The sequence below is a fragment of the Anolis carolinensis genome, chromosome 3 (assembly GCF_035594765.1).
Source record: "Anolis carolinensis isolate JA03-04 chromosome 3, rAnoCar3.1.pri, whole genome shotgun sequence".
Lineage (NCBI taxonomy): Eukaryota > Metazoa > Chordata > Lepidosauria > Squamata > Dactyloidae > Anolis > Anolis carolinensis.
This window is the reverse complement of record NC_085843.1, coordinates 68,328,981-68,348,991: the sequence shown is the minus strand read 5'-3', so window position 1 is coordinate 68,348,991 and position 20,011 is coordinate 68,328,981.

Genomic DNA, 20,011 nt, shown 5'->3' with positions numbered 1-20,011 from the left:
ATTTGTATTTCCTGTGTATCATTTTTATTTATTGCACATTTTATTGCTATACTGGCAGGTAGTATACTACTTGTTGAAACTTGCCACTTGCCTTTGTAAATTCTTTAAAAAAAAAACAACCAAAAAACCTTATCATGTAATTATAATCACCCCAAGAAAGAAAGACAGCTCAATGGCAGAGAATTATCTCAGCACTACTGTATTCTTATTGATGGGCAAGTGGTTTTCACCCAATAATTCACAAGCCACTTACTAGGTATTCTGAAAATTGCTGCAGGTGTGTTGTTTACAAAGATTGAAATGAATAAAAAAGAAAAACTATAGCTAGATCTAGATCTACCTCTAGATATATATTCCATTTTAATTATTTCTTTACCCACCTTGATGCAACATGTGGTTCAACCCTTAAAAATAATTAAGTGCTCAGTGTGAATTATGTCTAAAGCAAGATTCAGGGAAAATCTGAATTGTTGTCTGTTTTCATAACCTATGGTCATGATAATTATCGGTCAAAACCCGCTTGAGATTTTAAGTCATTAGTATTTAAAACAATTATGTTAATTTAGATATGCAAATTGTAGTAATTGCTGTTGGTTTGTATGAGTATCCTCATAATCATGCTGCTTTACTATTGGGGTCAACACGTTCGATTTTAAGGCAAAAGAAAACAGCATTTAGGTAGGAAAACTCATTTTCATAAAATTACAAATGACATTTATGTTGTTCCCATGCAGCATCTTCCAAAGATAAACGCTGCTATTTCGCTAATTACCAGTGATTACAATAGCACTGAGTGAGACTCTTCCTCTTCCCTGTATAAATGATAACAAGTTGCTAACTCTCATTTGACCCTGTTTTTCTTTGTATTTTATTTTATTGTTAGTTTTGGTGATACAGTATGTAGTATATGAATGTGGATGGTATTAGTTCATGATTAGGCATTGCTGGTATTCTGTTAAGCCGATATGGATGTATAAGCTAGATTTTCATATTTATAACTGTGGTGTTCATGTTTGTGTTTCTGACATCATTAGCATAATCTCAAATGACTCTTCTCATCCACTTTAACTGCCAGAAGCTGCACTGAGTGAAAGAGATCTGTTCTGCTGGTGATTCTAGTTCAGAAGTATGTGGGTTCTAGTCCTCTCTTAGCAACGATTGGCAGAATTAAAAAAAACCAGTTGGTCAGAACATCTTGTTGCACCCTGATCACTAGTAGAAGTAGTAGAACAGATTTCTATGCTAGGTATAGCTCTTGGCTGTTAAATTTAGTTTAGGTAATCAGTAGGTAAGTATTTTTTTTAAAACTATGAATTCTTGTGTATCCTAAAGGGAAGTGGGGGGACGGAAAGACTAGGTTAATCGGGGTAATATAATAATAATAATAATAATAATAATAATAATAATAATAATAATTGAATTGGCCCAACAATTCAATGAGATGCTGCAGAAAGGAAGTATCAGTGAATGGCTAACAACTGGAAGAACATACCTGATACAAAAGGATCCAGCAAAAGGAGCAGCACCAGGAAACTACAGGCCAATAACGTGTCTGCCCACTATGTTTAAACTACTGACTGGCATCATAGCTGACAGAATTCAAGACTATCTTGAAGAAAAAAACATCTTGCCAGATGAACAGAAAGGCAACAAACGGAAAAGCAGGGGCACAAAAGACCAGTTATTGATTGACAAAATGATTCTGGAGAACTGTAAGAGCCGAAAAGCTAATCTTCACATGACGTGGATTGACTACAAAAGGCCTTTGACTCACTCCCACACAGCTGGATCATCAAGTGCCTGGACGCCATCGGGATTTGTAAAACAGTTGGCACCTTCATTGAAAACATGATGGAGCACTGGAAAACTGAACTGTTTGTTGGAAATGAAAGCTATGGACTTGTCAACATCAGGAGAGGAATTTTCCAGGGAGATTCATTGTCCCCTCTGCTTTTCATTATTGCCATGATCCCTCTGTCAACAATCTTACAAAAAACAAATCTCGGCTATCAAATATCTAAGAATTCTCACAAAATTTCACATTTGATGTACATGGATGACCTGAAGCTATATGGGAAAACGGAAACTGAAATCCAGTCTCTGACCAACACTGTCCGAATTTTTAGCACTGATATCAACATGGAGATTGGTTTCGACAAATGTTCGACAGTGGCATTGAAGAAGGGAAAAATCATTGAAAGTGAGGGCATAAATATGCCCAATGGCCAAACAATAAAGTGTCACCAGCCAGAGGCCTATAAATATCTGGGCATACTACAGCTGGACAACATCAAGCATGAACATGTGAAAACTGTGGTCAGTAAAGAATACACACAAAGGGTCAGAAAAATTCTCAAAAGCAAGCTCAATGGAGGCAACACCATCAAGGCCATAAACACCTGGGCCATACCTATCATAAGATATACTGCTGGCATTATAAATTGGACACAGGTGGAACTGGACAATTTGGACAGAAAAACAAGAAAACTCATGACCATTCATCATTCACTGCACCCTTGCAGTGATGTTGACCGGCTATATCTGCCTAGAAGATCAGGGGGCAGAGGACTCTTACAAGTAAAGCAAGCAGTCAAAGAAGAAGAACATGCCCTGGCAGAATATGTCAAGCAAAGTGAAGAACCTGCTTTGATTGAAGTCAAAAATCAGAAACTCCTCAAAACACAGCAGACAAAAAACCAGTACAAGAAAACCGCACTACAAACTAGAGCTGACAGCTGGCACAACAAAACACTGCATGGAAAGTTCCTTGACAAAATTGAAGGAAAAGCTGATAAGGAGAAGACCTGGCTCTGGCTCACGAATGGGACCCTGAAGAAGGAGACAGAAGGCCTGATCCTTGCAGCCCAGGAGCAAGCCATCAGAACAAATGCAATTAAGGCCAAGATTGAAAAATCAGCTGATGACCCAAAATGCAGACTGTGCAAGGAAACCGACGAAACCATTGATCATATCCTCAGCTGCTGTAAGAAAATCGCACAGACAGACTACAAACAGAGGCACAACTATGTGGCCCAAATGATTCATTGGAACTTATGCCTCAAGTACCACCTCCCAGCAGCAAAGAACTGGTGGGATCACAAACCTGCAAAAGTATTGGAAAATGAACATGCAAAGATACTGTGGGACTTCTGAATCCAGACTGACAAAGTTCTGGAACACAACACACCAGACATCACAGTTGTGGAAAAGAACAAGGTTTGGATCATTGATGTTGCCATCCCAGGTGACAGTCGCATAGATGAAAAACAACAGGAAAAACTCAGCCGCTATCAGGACCTCAAGATTGAACTTCAAAGACTCTGGCAGAAACCAGTACAGGTGTTCCCGGTGGTGATGGGCACACTGGGTGCTGTGCCAAAAGATCTCAGCCGGCATTTGGAAACAATAGACATTGACAAAATCACCATCTGCCAACTGCAAAAGGCCACCCTACTGGGATCTGCACACATCATCAGAAAATACATCACACAGTCCTAGACACTTGGGAAGTGTTCGACTTGTGGTTTTGCGAAACGAAATCCAGCATATCTATCTTGTTTGCTGTGCCATACAACGTCGTTGTGTTGATAATAATAATAATAATAATAATAATAATAATAATAATAATAATAAAACTTTATTTATATCCCGCCACCATCTCCCCACAGGGACTCGGGGCAGCTTACATGGGGCAGTGGCCCAAACAACATAAGTTCAAAATATAAGCAACACAATACAATCACAATATAAAAAGATAAAACAATAATACAATATATCAATATAAGCAACAATACAAGATAAAAATTTCATTTAAAACACATAAATGGTAAGACCGTAATAAAAACAGGATAAATTATTAAAAACCCACTGGGGCTGATTAAGGGCAAATAAGGAATTGGGGGGGGGGGTGGTCCTAAAGGTTAAATACATTTTAGGGGATTATTTAGCTAAGGGAATTCATAGGTAAGGGATAGATTTATAAAGGAGGGTTTTAGGAGAGTCAGAGGGCAAAATCAAGGGGAAGTCTGAATTCAGACTCCCAGGAAAGTAACCTAACCGGGGGGGGGGGGGGGGGGTACACTTCCAATCTTCTTTCTTCTATACTGTATTTTGTCTTATCCTTTCAGTTCTTCCATTAGGTAATCTTCAAAGTCGGACCAGTCTGTTTCTTTTATCACCTTTCAATTACTTCTTTTTAGCAAATAGGTTAATTTGTCCATATTTTTAATATCCATTAATTTCCCCAACCACGTTGCTTTTGTGGGGCATACAGGACTCTTCCCATTTTTAGCTATCACTATTCTTGCTGCTGACACAGCATATGTATAATTTTTTTTATCTTATTCTCTTTTCCCTTTGGAGACTATTCTCTCATGATTTTGCATGTCGTAAAGTCCTAATAGGTAATATTCTGGTTTACAATCAAAGACAATTTTGAGGATTTTTTTACTTTCCGTGTGAATTACTTTCCAATAGTTTTTAATTTTTTTGCAATTCCATCATACATGGAAATATGATCCTATCTGTTCTTTACATCACCAGCATTTTTTATCTCTGTTTTTGTACATTAATCCGAGTTTTTTTTTTTGGTGTTAAATACCACCTATGAATTGTTTTTAACCAATTTTGTTTTAATTCTATAGAATAACAATATTTCATCTTTCTGTTCCAAATATTTTCCCATTCATCAATAGTTATAATTCTGCCCACATTTCTGGACCATTTTAGCATTGAATCCTTTATAACTTCTGGTTCTGTCTTCCATTCTAGTAACTTATTATATAGAATTGTTATAACTTTTTTGTTTCTTTTTAAGAGACTGTCCCAAAAATTATTAGCCATACTGAATCCAATTTCTTTATCTTTTTTTATAGTTTTTTTAAATTTGGTAATATTGAAACCAAGATATATTTTATAATTTTTTTGGATTTCCTCTAATTTTTTAATCGGTGGGTTTTCTAAAGTTCTATTTGTTTGGTTTTTTGTTTTTGTTTTTTTGATAATTTCTTTGTATGCCGGCCAATTTTCCCATCCAAGTAACCTCCTTTGATTTGCCTCTAGGGGGGAGAGCCAGAGTGGAATTTTGTCATAAAAATATCTTTTATATTTTAACCATGTTTTAATCAGAGATGATCTCACAAAATGATTTCCAAAATGTTTATCTACTTTCATTTTGTCATAGCATAGATATCCCTGCCATGCCCAGTGGAGATTGAACCCTTCTATAGTTAAAATTTTTATTTTTTCTAATTTGACCCCATCTATTACCCAATCTAATGCACAGGCCTCATGGTGCATTTGTAGATCTGGGAGGCCGAAGCCTCTTTTTATTTGAGGGGTAATCGTTGTACTAAATTTAATTCGAGGTCTTTTATTTTTCCATATAAATTTTGTTAATCCCTTTTCCCAATCTTTTAATGCCTCTTATAATAGGGATGTTTCGAAATAGATATAATAATTTTGGTAGGACATTCATTTTGATGACCGCGATCCTGCCCATGAGTGATATTTTTAAACTTATCCAATTTTCTAAATCTTTTTTAATCTCTTTCCATTTTTCTCCGTAGTTCAGATCCAATAATTGGTTATTTTTATTAGCTATCCAAATCCCTAAGTATTTTTTTTAAATTTCAAAGCCCGATATCTCCTTTAATTCCATCTGGCTTTTTATTGACATATTTTTCGTAAGAATCACTGTTTTGTTTTTGTTTATTTTGAAACCTGCCAATTTGCTGAATTCTTCTATTTTGTTTATCCAATCTTTTATTTTAATTTTTAGGTTTTCAATTATGCAAATTATGGCATCAACGAATGCCCGAATCTTTATTTCTTGTTTGTCCAATTTAATGCCCCTTAAATTTTCATTTTTTTAATGGATTTAATTAAAATTTCTAATGTGAAGATGAAAATTAACTGAGATAATGGGCACCCCTGTCGTGTTCCTTTTGTTATTTCAAATTCCTCAGTTAATTGATTATTAATTCTAATTCTGGCACTTTGTTGGCTATAAATTGTATTAATTCCATTTTGAAATTGTGTTCCTATATCTAATTCTTTTAGTAACAATTTTAAAAAATCCCAATTAACATTATCAAAGGCTTTTTCGGTGTCTAGTCCCAAAAAGCCTACTTCTATTTGATGCTTGATATCAAAGTATTCAGTTGAATCTATTATTATTCGGACATTATCTTTAGTGCTTTGGTTTAGGAGAAATCCTGTTTGGTTATCTGATATCCAAGCTGTCAAAAATTTGGTAAATCTGTTCGCTAAAATTTTAGTAAATATTTTATAGTCGGTGTTTAAAAGTGATATTGGGCGGTAATTTTTAACATTTTATGGATCTGATCCTTCTTTATAAATTAAAACAATTTCTGCTTTTTTCCACGAGTCAGGGATTATATCTTTATTCAAAGCCTCATTCATTTTTTTTAAGAATTTGATCGTTTCTTCTTGATCTATTTTATAGAAACCCGCCATAAAGCCATTGGGGCCTGGAGATTTATTTGCATCTAATGATTTTATAGCTATTTTATTTCTTCCTCTGTTATTTCTTTGTTTAATATTAGTCTTTGATCATCTGTTATTTTTTGTAATTGTTGATTACTTAGATATTCCCCTATTTGTTCTGGGTCAATTTGATCTTTTTTATAGAGATCTCTATAGAATCTTTCAAATTGCTCTTTTATTTCTTCATCCGTATATATCTCTTTTCCTTGCATCTCAATTTTTGTAATTTGTTTTTTATTTTTTTTCCTTATTGTTCTTGCGAGCCATTTTCCAGGCTTATTCGCATTTCAAATGAATTTTGTTTGGCCCCTTTTAATTGATTAGCTAGCTTCTCTAATTCTAGTTTTTTTTTCCTGTTTATGTAATATTCCTAAGTTTTTCAAAATTTTCATATTCATAATTGCATTTCTGTGAGATTAATTTCCTTTTGTAGATCCAATAATTTTTGCTTTTTTAATTTGTTTTTCAGAGCCTTTTGCTGTATAAAGAATCCCCTGGCTACTGCTTTATAAGCATCCCAGATTATTTGTGGGCTGATTTCCTGATTATCGTTCCATTGGAAGTATTCCTTAGTCATTTGTTTAATCTTTTTTATATCAGTCTCCTTTTTAATCAAATTACTATCAAGTTTCCAATTTACGGTTTTCTTTTTTTTATTAATATTCATACTCAGTGGGCAGTGATCTGAAAATTCTCTTACTAATATTTTTATTTCATCTATTTTAGTTACTAAGCTTTTGGATGTCCAAATCATGTCTAATCTAGACCATGATTTATGCCGATTAGAATAAAATGTAAAATCTTTTTGATTTGGGTTTCTCAAACTCCAAAAGTCCTGTAAATCATATTCCTCTTTTAACTGTAAAAAAATTTTTGGAAGGGAATTGTTAATTTTTCTCTTTTGTTTAGTCGATTTATCCAAGTTGGTGTCCAGGACTCAGTTGAAGTCCCTAAAATTCAGAGACCAGGAAGGTCGGATAATTGCAGTGAAAATTGGCATAGACCTCGAAAAAAATGCTAATTTGTAACATATACGTACCAAATGGTCCCCCCAAAAAATTGTTAAATTATTAAGACAACAAATAGAACAATCTGAATTTGATCATATTGTTTGACACAACTTTAACTGCCATGGCACAATGCTATGGAATCATGGGAGTTGAATTTTTATAACCTCTTTTGCCAAAGAATGCTGGTGCCTCACTAAGTTACAAATCCAAAGATTCTGTAGCTTGAGTTATGGAAGTTAAAGTGGTATCAAGGCTCATTAATTCTACAGTGTAGATGTATCCTAAGTCTGTGATGACCATCATTTTAAAAACTTGTTGTTGTTGTTGTTGTTGTTGTTGTTGTTGTATTTATGTGGGTAGAGGCTATAAATGGTCATTTGGCTCATTTAATCACTCCATCCCATATATTACCCGCAGGTATTTTTTTGTCACATAATTGTGTATAGATGGGAACATTATCGGTAGAAAGAAGAGAAGTGTGTGTGTGTGGGGGGGGGGGATGATTTTGATCCTTGTGTTAATTTAGTTTTCAGCTTCTGTTAGTTTCCTTACTGTTAAGATTTATGGAGGGATTTGTTTTTCCTCTAAGGATGTAAGAATGTGACTTGCCCATGCTGACCTAACGAAACTCTCTCAGAGTCCTTTGGAGCATTTCTCACCCTTAAACTGGAACCAATCAACCAGATCGGGCCTGTGAAGAGTCTGCACAGGGGCTTCCCGAGCTGCAACAGAGGTGGGAGTTCCCAAGAGCACTGAACATAGTTTGGTAATGCTGAGTGGCTTTCCTAAATGTCACTTCTCAGTTCCAAGGTTGGGGTGATCTCCAGTCAACACATGGCACCTACCTTTTCCCTTTCACTTGCCCTGATGCCAGCCAGAACAATGATCACCAATAGATGGGGGAGAAGAGAAAATCCTCTCCCCTCTCCCCATTCCTTACCAGCATTCTCAGTCATTCTGGCTTATGCAGATTACTGGGAAGTGACAGGGGAAATTTAGGTGCCTTTTTAAGGCAGGAACAATGGGGCAAACAACAGGGAAAGCTAAGATACCATTTTATGGCTAGAAACTGATATGACATGGGTGGGTGAGGGGAAAGGGGGACCGCCATTTCATGTCCTTGGGCCACCTGAGTCTGGGGACTGAAGGATAGCAGTTGGGACAGTTGTGGCCAGTTCTGGTTGGAACTGACCTATCTGCTGTCACTGGCCCTCCATCAGGGGAAAGTCTAAATACTAAGTCAGATTTCATGTTTTCCCTTTACATTCATTAACATGGGGCAATATAGGGAGATTTACAAATGGAAGTGTTTGGGTCTCTCTAGTTCCTCCAGTACTATTTTGTGGAATGATTCCATCCCCAATATAGTCAAAACAGAGGGTTCACTATTATCTATGGTTTCAGCATCCACGGTTGTGTGTGTCTTGAAATGTATCCCCTTCAAATATAGGTGTTGTACACTAGTCTTTTGTAAGCAATAGCACATATTTTCATGCAAATTAATTCTGTTTATATGAACACAGATATTGTTATTTTATTCAATTAAATATTTTGTAATCACTTCCTTACAACTTGAAAATATTGTTTGAAAGATACTAGGAAGAACAACAAGAATGTTTTATTTAGATAAACATATATTTCAGACACAAATCAAAACTTGATGAGTAACTGTCTTATTGGACTGCTCACGTTCCCTGGATAACAAGTCTCAATTTATGTCTAAATTGTGTATGAATCTATATGTTCCACAATTTATTTGAAATTTCATTTCATTACAACTATATTGCCACCAGTGAAGTGCTGAATAAAAAACAGAACTACTGCATTTTAAATTTAACTTGAGGAACACTTGTGTATAAGATACTAATCATATATTTTTATATTAGCTCTTCTAAAAGTTTTTTCAGATATTGAGAAAATCTCCCTGCTTCCTTCCTTACAGGCTTCATTAACTTAATCAACCCAGGGTAATTTATATCCCTGCCAAATTATCATTTATTCTGTGACTGTCATTTATCTTAATGGCACCATTACCTCACTTTTAATCCCCACATTAGTTCATTTAATAGCTTTAAGTAGAGTCAGAGTTTTGAATTTGAATGTGACTTTCTTTAAAGGACCTTCAGACACAATGAAGATTTTGGTATTGATCAGTCATCAGCTTCTGCTTTGTTATTTACTCTGAATGGGAAATTAAGATGCCCTTAAAATACCTTAAACTAATGGAGATTTATAGAGATAATTCGGTATCTTGAATGTATTTTGGATTTTTAAGCCTGTGCCCCTCTTTATTCAAAAGGATATCCTGTTTCATTTATTGCAAAAACTGATGAGATATTTCTGTCTGTATGGTTTCATTACAGTTTTCTAAATAATGTTGACTTTGGACTCAGCAAAGCCTCATTGTTGGAAGTAAAGAAAGGCTAAAAGTAAACCAAAGCTGACACTCCATATTGGTAAATTGCTGGAGTTACAAACATAACAACCATTTTTGACCATTGCAGACCCACTGTCTAGAACAGGGGTCCCCAAACTAAGGCCCGGGGGCCAGATGCGGCCCATCGAAGCCATTTATCCGGCCCCCATGGCACAAGGGCAGAAGGGGGTTGGGCTAAATGACCCAAGAGGTCTCTTCTTCTCTTACAACCCTTATTATTATTATTATTTGAAACACAACAAGATGAATCCACAGCAGACACTCTGCTGGCTGTTGTACTGGATCACATGCCGGACACTTCCCAAGTGTCTAGGACTGTGTGATGTATCGGCGAATAATGCGTGCAGGTCCCAGTAAGGTGGCCTTCTGCAGCTGGCAGGTGGGGATTTTGTCAGCGCTGATTGTGTTTAAGTGCAGGCCGAGGTCTTTAGGCACTGCACCCAGTGTGCCAATCACCACTGGGACCACCTTGACTGGCTTGTGCCAGAGTCTTTGTAATTCGATCTTTAAATCCTCATATCGTGTCAGCTTTTCCAGTTGTTTCTCCTCAATCTTGCTGTCACCTAGTATTGTAACATCAGCAATCCATATTTTGTTTTTTAACACGATTGTGAGGTCAGGAGTATTGTGTTCCAAAACCCTATATTATTATTATTATTATTATTATTATTATTATTATTATTATTATTATTATTATTATTATTATTAAAATTGAGGCTGGGTGGCCATCTGCCAGGGATGCTTTGCTTGTGCTTTTGGTGCACAGAGGCAGAAGGGGGTTGGACTAAATGGCCCAAGAGGTCTCTTCCAACCCTTTTTTAAATTGTTGTTGTTGTTGTTTTTGTTGTTGTTGTTATTGCTCGGTGGCCAACTATAGTCCGGCCCGAAGGATCGTGAACTGGCCCCCTGTTTAAAAAGTTTGGGGACCCCTGGTCTAGAACATCTCTGCTTGTTTTTCTGTGCTAAGACATTACAATGTGTGTGCCCTAATTTTTTCATAGATGTCTGGATGGAGTCAGGTCCTGCATTCTGTACCTTCTTAATCAATTATCTTTGAGTGATAAGTCAAAAATCCCCCAACAGTTTGTCTCACAATTTCTGTAAACATATTAGCCCTTTGAGGGTGCTCTAGTAAATCATCCTGTCATTCCCACGTCTATCTAAGGTTCTAGCCAATACCCATTCCTCCAAAATCCATATTTTCCCCACACTAATTCTTCCTTTTGCAATTTGTGTGTGCATGTGCCTTCTAGTTGCCTATTAGGTTAAAGGTAAAGGTTTTCCCCTGATGTTAGGTCCAGTTGTGACCGACTCTGGGCATTGGTGCTCATCTCCATTTCTAAGCCGAAGAGCCAGCATTGTCTGTATACACCTCCAAGGTCATGTGGTTGGCATGACTGCATGAAGCGCCGTTACCTTCCCGCTGGAGCAGTACCTATTGATCTACTCACATTTGCATGTTTTCGAACTGCTAGGTTGGCAGAACTGGAACCTTTTGGTCCATAAGTTCAGCAGCTCAGCGCTTTAACACACTGTGCCACCAGAGGCCCTATTAGCTTGTGGTAACTCCATTAATTTTATAAAGTGTTCTTAACCCTTCAAATCACCCCTCCCCCCATTTTTCTACATCAAGAATAGAATACGGCCACAGAAGAGCTGGTGGTGGCCCTTTGTTCCTCAACCAATTTCTTACTCGCTTGATGGAAACTATAGAGCACCACTCATCTGGCACAGGGATGAGTATAAGTTAAATCACAATTGTAGTGTGCAGAAGCAAACAAACTATTTGCCAACTTCTCACTGGAAGCTCAACACAAAAATGCCATAAGAATTTAATGCTCAGGTGTCGGCGATGGCTGGGAGGGCCTTTGCACAATTAAAACTTGTGTGCCAGCTGTGACCGTGCCTCGAGAAGTCAGATCTGGCCATGGTGGTCCATGCCTTAGTTACCTCTAGACTGGATTATTGCAATGCACTCTACGTGGGGTTGCCCTTGAAAACGGCCTGGAAATTTCAACTAGTCCAGCGCTCAGCAGCCAGGCTACTAATTGAAGCAAATTACAGGGCGCGGTCTACTCCCCTGTTTAAGGAGCTCCATTGGCTGCCGTTTATTTTCCGAGCCCAATTTAAGGTGCAGGTTATCACCTACAAAGCCCTTAACGGTTCGGGACCCACCTACCTTCGTGACTGTATTTCCCCCTATGAACCTGCACAGTCTCTCCGTTCATCGGGGAGGCCCTCCTCTCGATCCCACCACCGTCGCAATTGCGGTTGGTGGGGATGAGGGAGAGGGCCTTCTCCATAGTGGCCCCCCGGCTCTGTAACTCTCTCCCCAGGGAGATTAGGCAGGCCCCTACCCTCCTTATTTTTCGTAAGAGCCTGAAAACTTGGCTCTTCCAACAGGCTTTTGGCAACTGATTTCCTTATTTTGGGATTGCCCTGTTTGTCCATTCTATTTTTATAGCATTTTTACTCCTTGCCGTATATAATCTTTAGGTGTATGCCTCCTCCAGCACCTTAATGGGATAATAGTCCCTGGTACCTACCTCTTTCCTAATCTGTACTGTACAAAACTATTTGCACTTTTCTGGCCCACTACCCTTTTTAGGAGCCCACCCAGGTTTTTATCAAAGTGTGCTTATTGTTTATTGCTATATGTGATTTTATTTGTTTATGATTTTTTATTGCTGAGTTTTATATTGCTTGTTGCCTGGGCTTGGCCCATGTAAGCCTCCCTGAGTCCCCTCGGGGAGATGGGGCAGGGAATAAAAATAAAATTATTATTATTATTATTATTATTATTATTATTATTATTATTATTATTATTCTACACATGCCCAAAAACCCAGAAGAAACCAGGATAATGGGGGAGGGGGGCTGGTTAAATGATGTTTAGGTAATGTGTGGGTGGAATTGGGTTATCAACTGAAAAGAATGTTTAAAAGGTGTTCTTAAAACTCGATTCCACCCAAAAATGTACATCTTTGTATGACTATATATCCCTGCAGCCATGGAAAACACATGATCTCCTTCCAAGCCCCCTGTGTGGACTGCTTAAAAGACTAAAAACACTGATTCGGCTGTTAATGAGCCATGGACACACAGGTGGCTAAATGGAAGCAGAGTTGGAAAGCAATTACAATTAGATCTCTCTGCAATCATTAATTTGTTCTAATGTTTATAATATTAAACAAAGCTTAAATTTATAATTGGGTGAAGAGAGGGAATAAGAATATTTCTTGTGTACATTAGGATCTCTGTATGAGTGTATATGAGGTCCAGTACATTGTGGAAAGATTTTTTTAAAAAAAATCTGCCTGATGTCCCTTGCCCTCCCTTCATCTTGCAGACTTGTAAAATCCACTTCAAAGGAAGGTGTGAGGATGCCGGGGCAGCTTTTCCCAGGTCTGACAGGTCTGTGTGTGGACATGCTGATAGGTCCTGAGATTTTTTTTTGTCCCACTTATTAAACCGGCATTTTGATGCTGTCTGGAAACACACTTGGATTGATTGACTATGTTCAAAACTGCCTAATGAATTCGTTTATCTTTCTTAGATTCTTAAATTGAGTGTTATCAGATTATTTGGAAGCAGATATTTTGCCTTACATACAAGTTGTTCCTTCATCTTCTAGCCTAAAGGGGAGTGTATACACTGCTCAAACTGTTCTCATAATCTACTGATTCGAATCCCTTCCCCAAAGATTTGATCTAATGTATCTAATGTATGATTAAAATTTCCTGGAGTGAAGAAAATCTAGTCTTCTACAAGACCAAGTGTGATATTTTTAATTAACATCAGCCATGGATGAATTATACTGCATAATAAAAGACAAAAACTGCCCTACTGACTTTTTAAAAAATCAAAAAATGTGCCTTAAGTTGATTGACTAATAGATATTAAACAGCTATAAATTTCATTTAATACTGTTAGAGGTCTGAGTTAATTCAACATAAGCAAGGACATTCAATTAGTTTGAATCCATGTCTTTAAACTACACCACTTCTTATTGTCACAATGAATTGCAAATTACTCTGAGCCATGGAGGTTGCAAAAGATACTGCTTCTGGCATAAACTGTATCATAGACTAGATTGAGACAACCAGATAGTTACCCTCAAATGCTGAAATTTTAGACATTAAAAGAAGTTTGTTTGGTGGAAGGTCCTTCAAGAATGACACAAGTTTACTAGTTACAGCCAGAATTTTCTCTTGTGATCATAGAATCATAGAATTATACAGTTGGAAGAGACCTCATGGGCGATCCAATCCAACCCCCTGCCAAGAAGCAGGAAATCGCATCCAAAGCACCCCCGACATATCGCCATCCAGCCTCTGCTTTAAAGCCTCCAAAGAAGGAGCCTCCACCACACTCCGGGGCAGAGAGTTCCACTGCTGATCAGCTCTCACAGTTATGAAGTTCTTCCTGATATTCAGGTGAAATCTCCTTTCCTGTAGTTTGAAGCCATTGTTCTGCGTCCTAGTCTCCAGGGCAGCAGAAAACAAGCTTGCTCCCTCCTCCCTATGACTTCCTCTCACATATTTGTACATGGCTATCATGTCTCCTCTCAGCCTTCTCTTCTGCAGGCTAAACATGCCCAGTTCTTTAAGCCGCTCTTCATAGGGCTTGTTCTCCAGACCCTTTATCATTTTAGTTGCCCTCCTCTGGACACATTCCAGCTTGTCAACATCTCCCTTCAGTTGTGGTGCCCAGAATTGGACACAGTATTCCAGGTGTGGTCTGACCAAGGCAGAATAGAGGGGTAGCATGACTTCCCTGGATCTAGCCACTATACTCCTATTGATGCAGGCCAAAATCCCATTGGCTTTTTTAGCAGCCACATCACATTGTTGGCTCATGTTTAACTTGTTGTCCATGAGGACTCCAAGATCTTTCTCACACGTACTGCTGTCAAGCCAGTCATCCCCCATTCTGTATCTTGGCATTCCATTTTTTCTTCAAAATGAAGTATCTTGCATTTGTCCCTGTTGAACTTCATTTTGTTAGTTTCAGCCCATCTCTCTAGTCTGTTAAGATCGTTTTGAATTCTGCTCCTGTCTTCTGGAGTATTAGCTATCCCTCCCAGTTTGGTGTCATCTGCAAACTTGATGATCGTGCCTTCTAACCCTTTGTCTAAGTCATTAATAAAGATGTTGAACAGGACGGAACCCTGCAGCACTCCACTCATGACTTCTTTCCAAGATGAAGAAGCACCCTTTGGTGAGCACCCTTTGGGTTCATTCACTTAGCCAATTACAGATCCACCTAACCGTAGTTTTGCCTAGCCCACATTTTACTAGTTTGTTTGCCAGAAGGTTGCTGGGGACTTTGTCGAAGGCCTTACTGAGATCCAGGTACACTACATCCACAGCGTTCCCTGTATCAACCCAACTCATAACTCTATCAAAAAAAGAGATCAGATTAGTCTGGCATGACTTGTTTTTGGTAAATCCGTGTTGACTATTAGCAATGACCACATTTGTTTCTAGGTGTTCTCAGACCACTTCCTTAATGATCTTTTCCAGAATCTTGCCTGGTATCGACGTGAGGCTGACTGGACGGTAATTGTTTGGGCCGTTCTTTTTTCCCTTCTTGAAGATAGGAACCACATTCACCTGTCACAGACAGAACGCCAGCGAGTAAAACAAAACTCAGTTTATTGAGGTTACAGAACTAAAAACGCCCGTAGGAAACAAAGAACAGGGCAAACACTTGACTTCAGTGTGATAAGTAACAAAAAACAGCTCAGTTTGAGTTTAAACAGTTCAAAAGGATAAACCGGGTTAAACAGAAGTATAATCCGGATTAAATCAAAAGTGCTTACTTCAGCCTGGCAAACAATGCAAACAAAAGAGGATCGACAGGAGTCAGAATGTAAACAACAGACTGGTAGCAGATTCCTCTCTGCTACCCAGAAACAGCAGGAGACTAAACCAGGCTTGTTTATTCCTTCCTGCAGCGAACGAAAAGCGTGGTCGTAGTCAGGATTCAGTTTAAGGTTCAGCGGCCAACAATATCCAGGTCCAGGCACAGCAGTTAGGGTAACGGCAGTCAGCAGGGTCCCAATCCGGTCCAGAGGTCAATAGCCAAGCGTCGTTGTCTAGAAATCCAAAGGTCTCACCGATAGCCAGCAGAAGGGATAATCCGGAATCGAAGTCAGTCAGTCCAGCGTCAATCCAGTGCGAGTAGATATTGCCCGTCAAAAAGACGACGGAGGTCCAAGCTATCGAGATTAAACACAAGTTGCACAGAGAAAAACCCCGCACAGTTCCTCCCGCCGTCAATGTCCTTGGTAAACTTATGTATCCAGTAACGAAACACACTCGTCTTCAGGAAGTTCCCCAACAAAAGCCCAAGCGTCCGTCCAGATTACCTTGCCCAACGCAATTAGACATTGGTCCCAAACCCCAATTTATCCCAGTTCAAGCTCATCATCGCTGTCAGCTGCCATCCCAATTCCAGGTGCCCCAACATCATCATCCTCATCAGAGCTTAAGCACCTTTGACTACGCCCCACAGCATCCCCAGCTGTGGATCCCGCTCCATCCCTCCAGCCAGTCCATGGGTCTGATCCTGCAACCCGCCAATCACCTCCCATGCTTTCATTGCCTGTTTCCCCAACACCCCAATCCTCCCTCACACAAGTCCATTCCATCTCGTCCTCCTCCGAGCTGGCCATCTCTTCCTCCAAACCCTCAGAAAAACCCTCAAATGAGTCCTCATCTGTCGGGTCTGTAAACAAATCCTGGAGCCGCTTTCTTTCACGCTCCTCGAAAGAGTCTGACTCTCGAGGAGTCTTATGACCCCTCCTTCTATTACCGGAGCCCGAAGGCTCAACCATAACATTCACCCTCCTCCAATCTGCTGGGAATTCTCCCGTTCTCCAAGAACTCTCAAAGATTATTGCCAGTAGTTCTGAAATAACTTCAGCTCGTTCCTTCAATACTCTTGGATGTAGCTGATCTGGCCCTGGGGACTTGAATTCGTTTAGAGTGGCCAAGTGTTCCTGGACAACTTGTTTCCCTATTTGGGGTTGGATTTCCCCTAATCCTTCATCCATTCCATGTTACTGAGGTTGAAGACGGATTTCTTTTTGTGAGAAGACCGAGGCAAAGAAGGCATTAAGTAATTTTGCCTTTTCCCTATCCCTTGTCACCATCACCTCATCTTCTCCTTTATCGCCTCCTTGTTCTTCCTTTTTCTACCAATGTAAGTAAAACTGTTGTGACTGCGCCTTCGGGGACTGTGGATGATAGTGGTGGGATCAGGAGAGGAAGGAAAAACCCTCGCGAGGAGGGCTCGTTGGAGGATTTGCACAGAAAGAGAATTAAGGACCTCAATGGGGAATCTTCTATGGAAGATTCAGATGGAGAGTATGTGGAAGAAATGGATGCTGGGGAACAGGTGGCTGAGGAAGTGGGCACTGACTGGGCACGGGCACCGGAGATGCCTGGGGAATTGGGGCCCATGGATACTGCTGAACCTTGGGTATCTTCAGAAGCAGATCCCACTTGGTCTGTTTGGAGGAGGGAGGATGGATCCTCAGGTGTGCATGGTGTTGGGCGTGGGCAGGATGATTGGAATTCTGATGAAGAATTAGGCACGCCCGATCCACGAGCTTTAGCTGTGTGGAGTTCTGATTCAGATTAAGGATTTGGGACACCTGCTCTTTGGGTGTTGGTGTTTGGACACCCAGGGAGAATTGGGATAAATTGGGAATGTTTGGTCACTTCACTTTGCATGTGGCAAGGTGTTGCTGGGCGCCACTGGGACTTCTGTATGTGTTAAAGAAGACTGGACTAGGACTTTGCTTCAGATGTAAGTTAATCTGGGTTGTTCTGCAACGGAGGGCTGGAATTGTGTGGGCTTTCCTGGACTGCACTGTTATTGTTGTTTTGCATTAGCTGCTGTTGCCTCCGTTGCCTTGGCTCTTTGTGCCATTTCGTGGACCTTGAACCTCTGGACCTTGGACTGGAATTCGACCCTGTTTCTGCCTTCACTCTCTGATTGGTCTACCCACGGCTCTTGACTTCTGGCTTGCCTCCTGACCCTGCTGCTGTCTCCTGTCCTGACCCTGGATCAACCTGATGACATCTCTTCGCTTTGTCCCTTGAGCTCCTGGCATTACCTGCACTCTCGAAGCGGTTTGCTGCTGTTCCTGCTATTTCGACTCCAGACCGGTTTGACGACATCTTCTTGCACTGTCCCTTTAAATCCCCAAACCCTGTTGCTTGCCGCAGTAAGGGCTTGGAGCCATACCTTCCCTTTTGCACCAGCTCCAAGTTTGTTTTCAAGCTCCTTTGCCCGGTTTTGGTTTCTGTTTAGAGCTTTGTGTTAAAACTGCTAACTTGTGACTCTTGGGAGTTTTTTGGGAGTTTCCAAGTCTTTGTTTTGTTTTGGCTGCTTTTCTAAGCCAACTTAGTTTGTTTAGAGCTGAATTGAAGCACCTTTTGTTTAATCTGGATTATTTGCTTGGATAATCATACTTTTGTTTGCTAAATCATACTTTTTGATATATTTTTTTTGGACTGCTTTAAAACACTGAAAGTTAAGTGTTTAAAGCCATCTTTTGTGTTTGTGTCTATTTTTTGGGCTATCTCTTGAATAAACTCTATTTTGCTCTCAAATTGGCGTCTGACTCTTGACAAAAACAGCTTTTTTGTTGTTTTTAATGTCCCTGTCAAGCCTGAGCTCATTTTGCGCTTTAGCCTTGCGAACCTTTTCCCTACAGGAGTTGGCTATACATTTGAATTCTTCTTTGGTGATTTCTCCCCTTTTCCACTTCTTGTGCATGTCTCTTTTGAGTCTTAGCCCGGTTAGAAGTTCTTTGGACATCCATTCTGGCTTCTTTGTACTTGTCTTATTTTTATTCTTTGTTGGCACTGTTTGCATTTGCGCCTTGAGTATTTCACTTTTGAAAAACCATCCATCCATCCTTAACTGCCTTGTCTTTTAGTATTGGCGTCCATGGAATGCCGCTTAGTATTTCCTTCATTTTTTGGAAGTCAGCTCTCCTAAAGTCCAGAATGCGTGTTTGACTTGTCTTCGTTTCAGCCTTCCTTTGTATTGCAAACTGCAGGAGCACATGGTTGCTTGCCCCTAAGGATCTAACCACTTCGACTGCATTGATCAGGTCTTCCACACTTGATAAGATTAGATCAAGAGTAGCCGATCCTCTTGTTGCCTCTTCTACCTTCTGGACCATAAAATTGTCTGCAAGGCAAGTGAGGAATTTGTTGGACTTTGTATTCTAGGCCGAGTTTGTTTTCCAGCAGATATTGAGATAGTTGAAATCGCCCATGACTACTATATCTCTTCTTTGTGCCTGTTTGTTCAGATGTTGACAGAAGGCTTCATCAAGTCCTTCATCCTGACTTGGAGGTCTGTAGTATACACCCACGACGAGATCTTTTTGAGTCCCAGTTCTCTGGATTCTTATCCAGATACTTTCAAGCTGGTTTTCCGGATTACAGTCTTGCATTTCTTCTGCAACGTAACTGCTTTTGACATATAAAGCTACTCCCCCTACTCTCCCCTTTGTTCTATTTCTGTGAAAGAGGTTATAGACCTCAATGGCTACATTCCAGTGATGGGAGTCATCCCACCAGGTGTCAATGACACCATACGTGTAGTGCTGTGCTAAAAGTTGGAGTTCATCTTACTTATTTCCCATGCTCTGTGCATTAGTGTAAAGACATGTAAACCCCTGTGACCTTCCCCCGAGCTGTTTATTTGGGAATATTGTGCTCTCAGTACTTGGTCCTTGCTGTGTTTCTGCAGCCTTCTGTTTAGCTTTCTGGCGGTTCCCTGTGGTCGTGGGTAATATAGTGTTTGCCAGACTGTTGTTCCCCTCTCCCAGTGGATCTAGTTTAAAGTGCGCCTGATGAGGTTTGTGAGTTTGGGCGCAAAAAAGATGTTTTCCTACTTGTGTGAGATGCACCCCATCACTTGATAGTAGGCCATCCTCCTGGAAGAGTAGGCCATGGTCGAGGAAGCCAAAACGCTCCTCCTGACACCATTTTCTGAGCCAGTTATTGACCTGTATTATTTTTCTGGC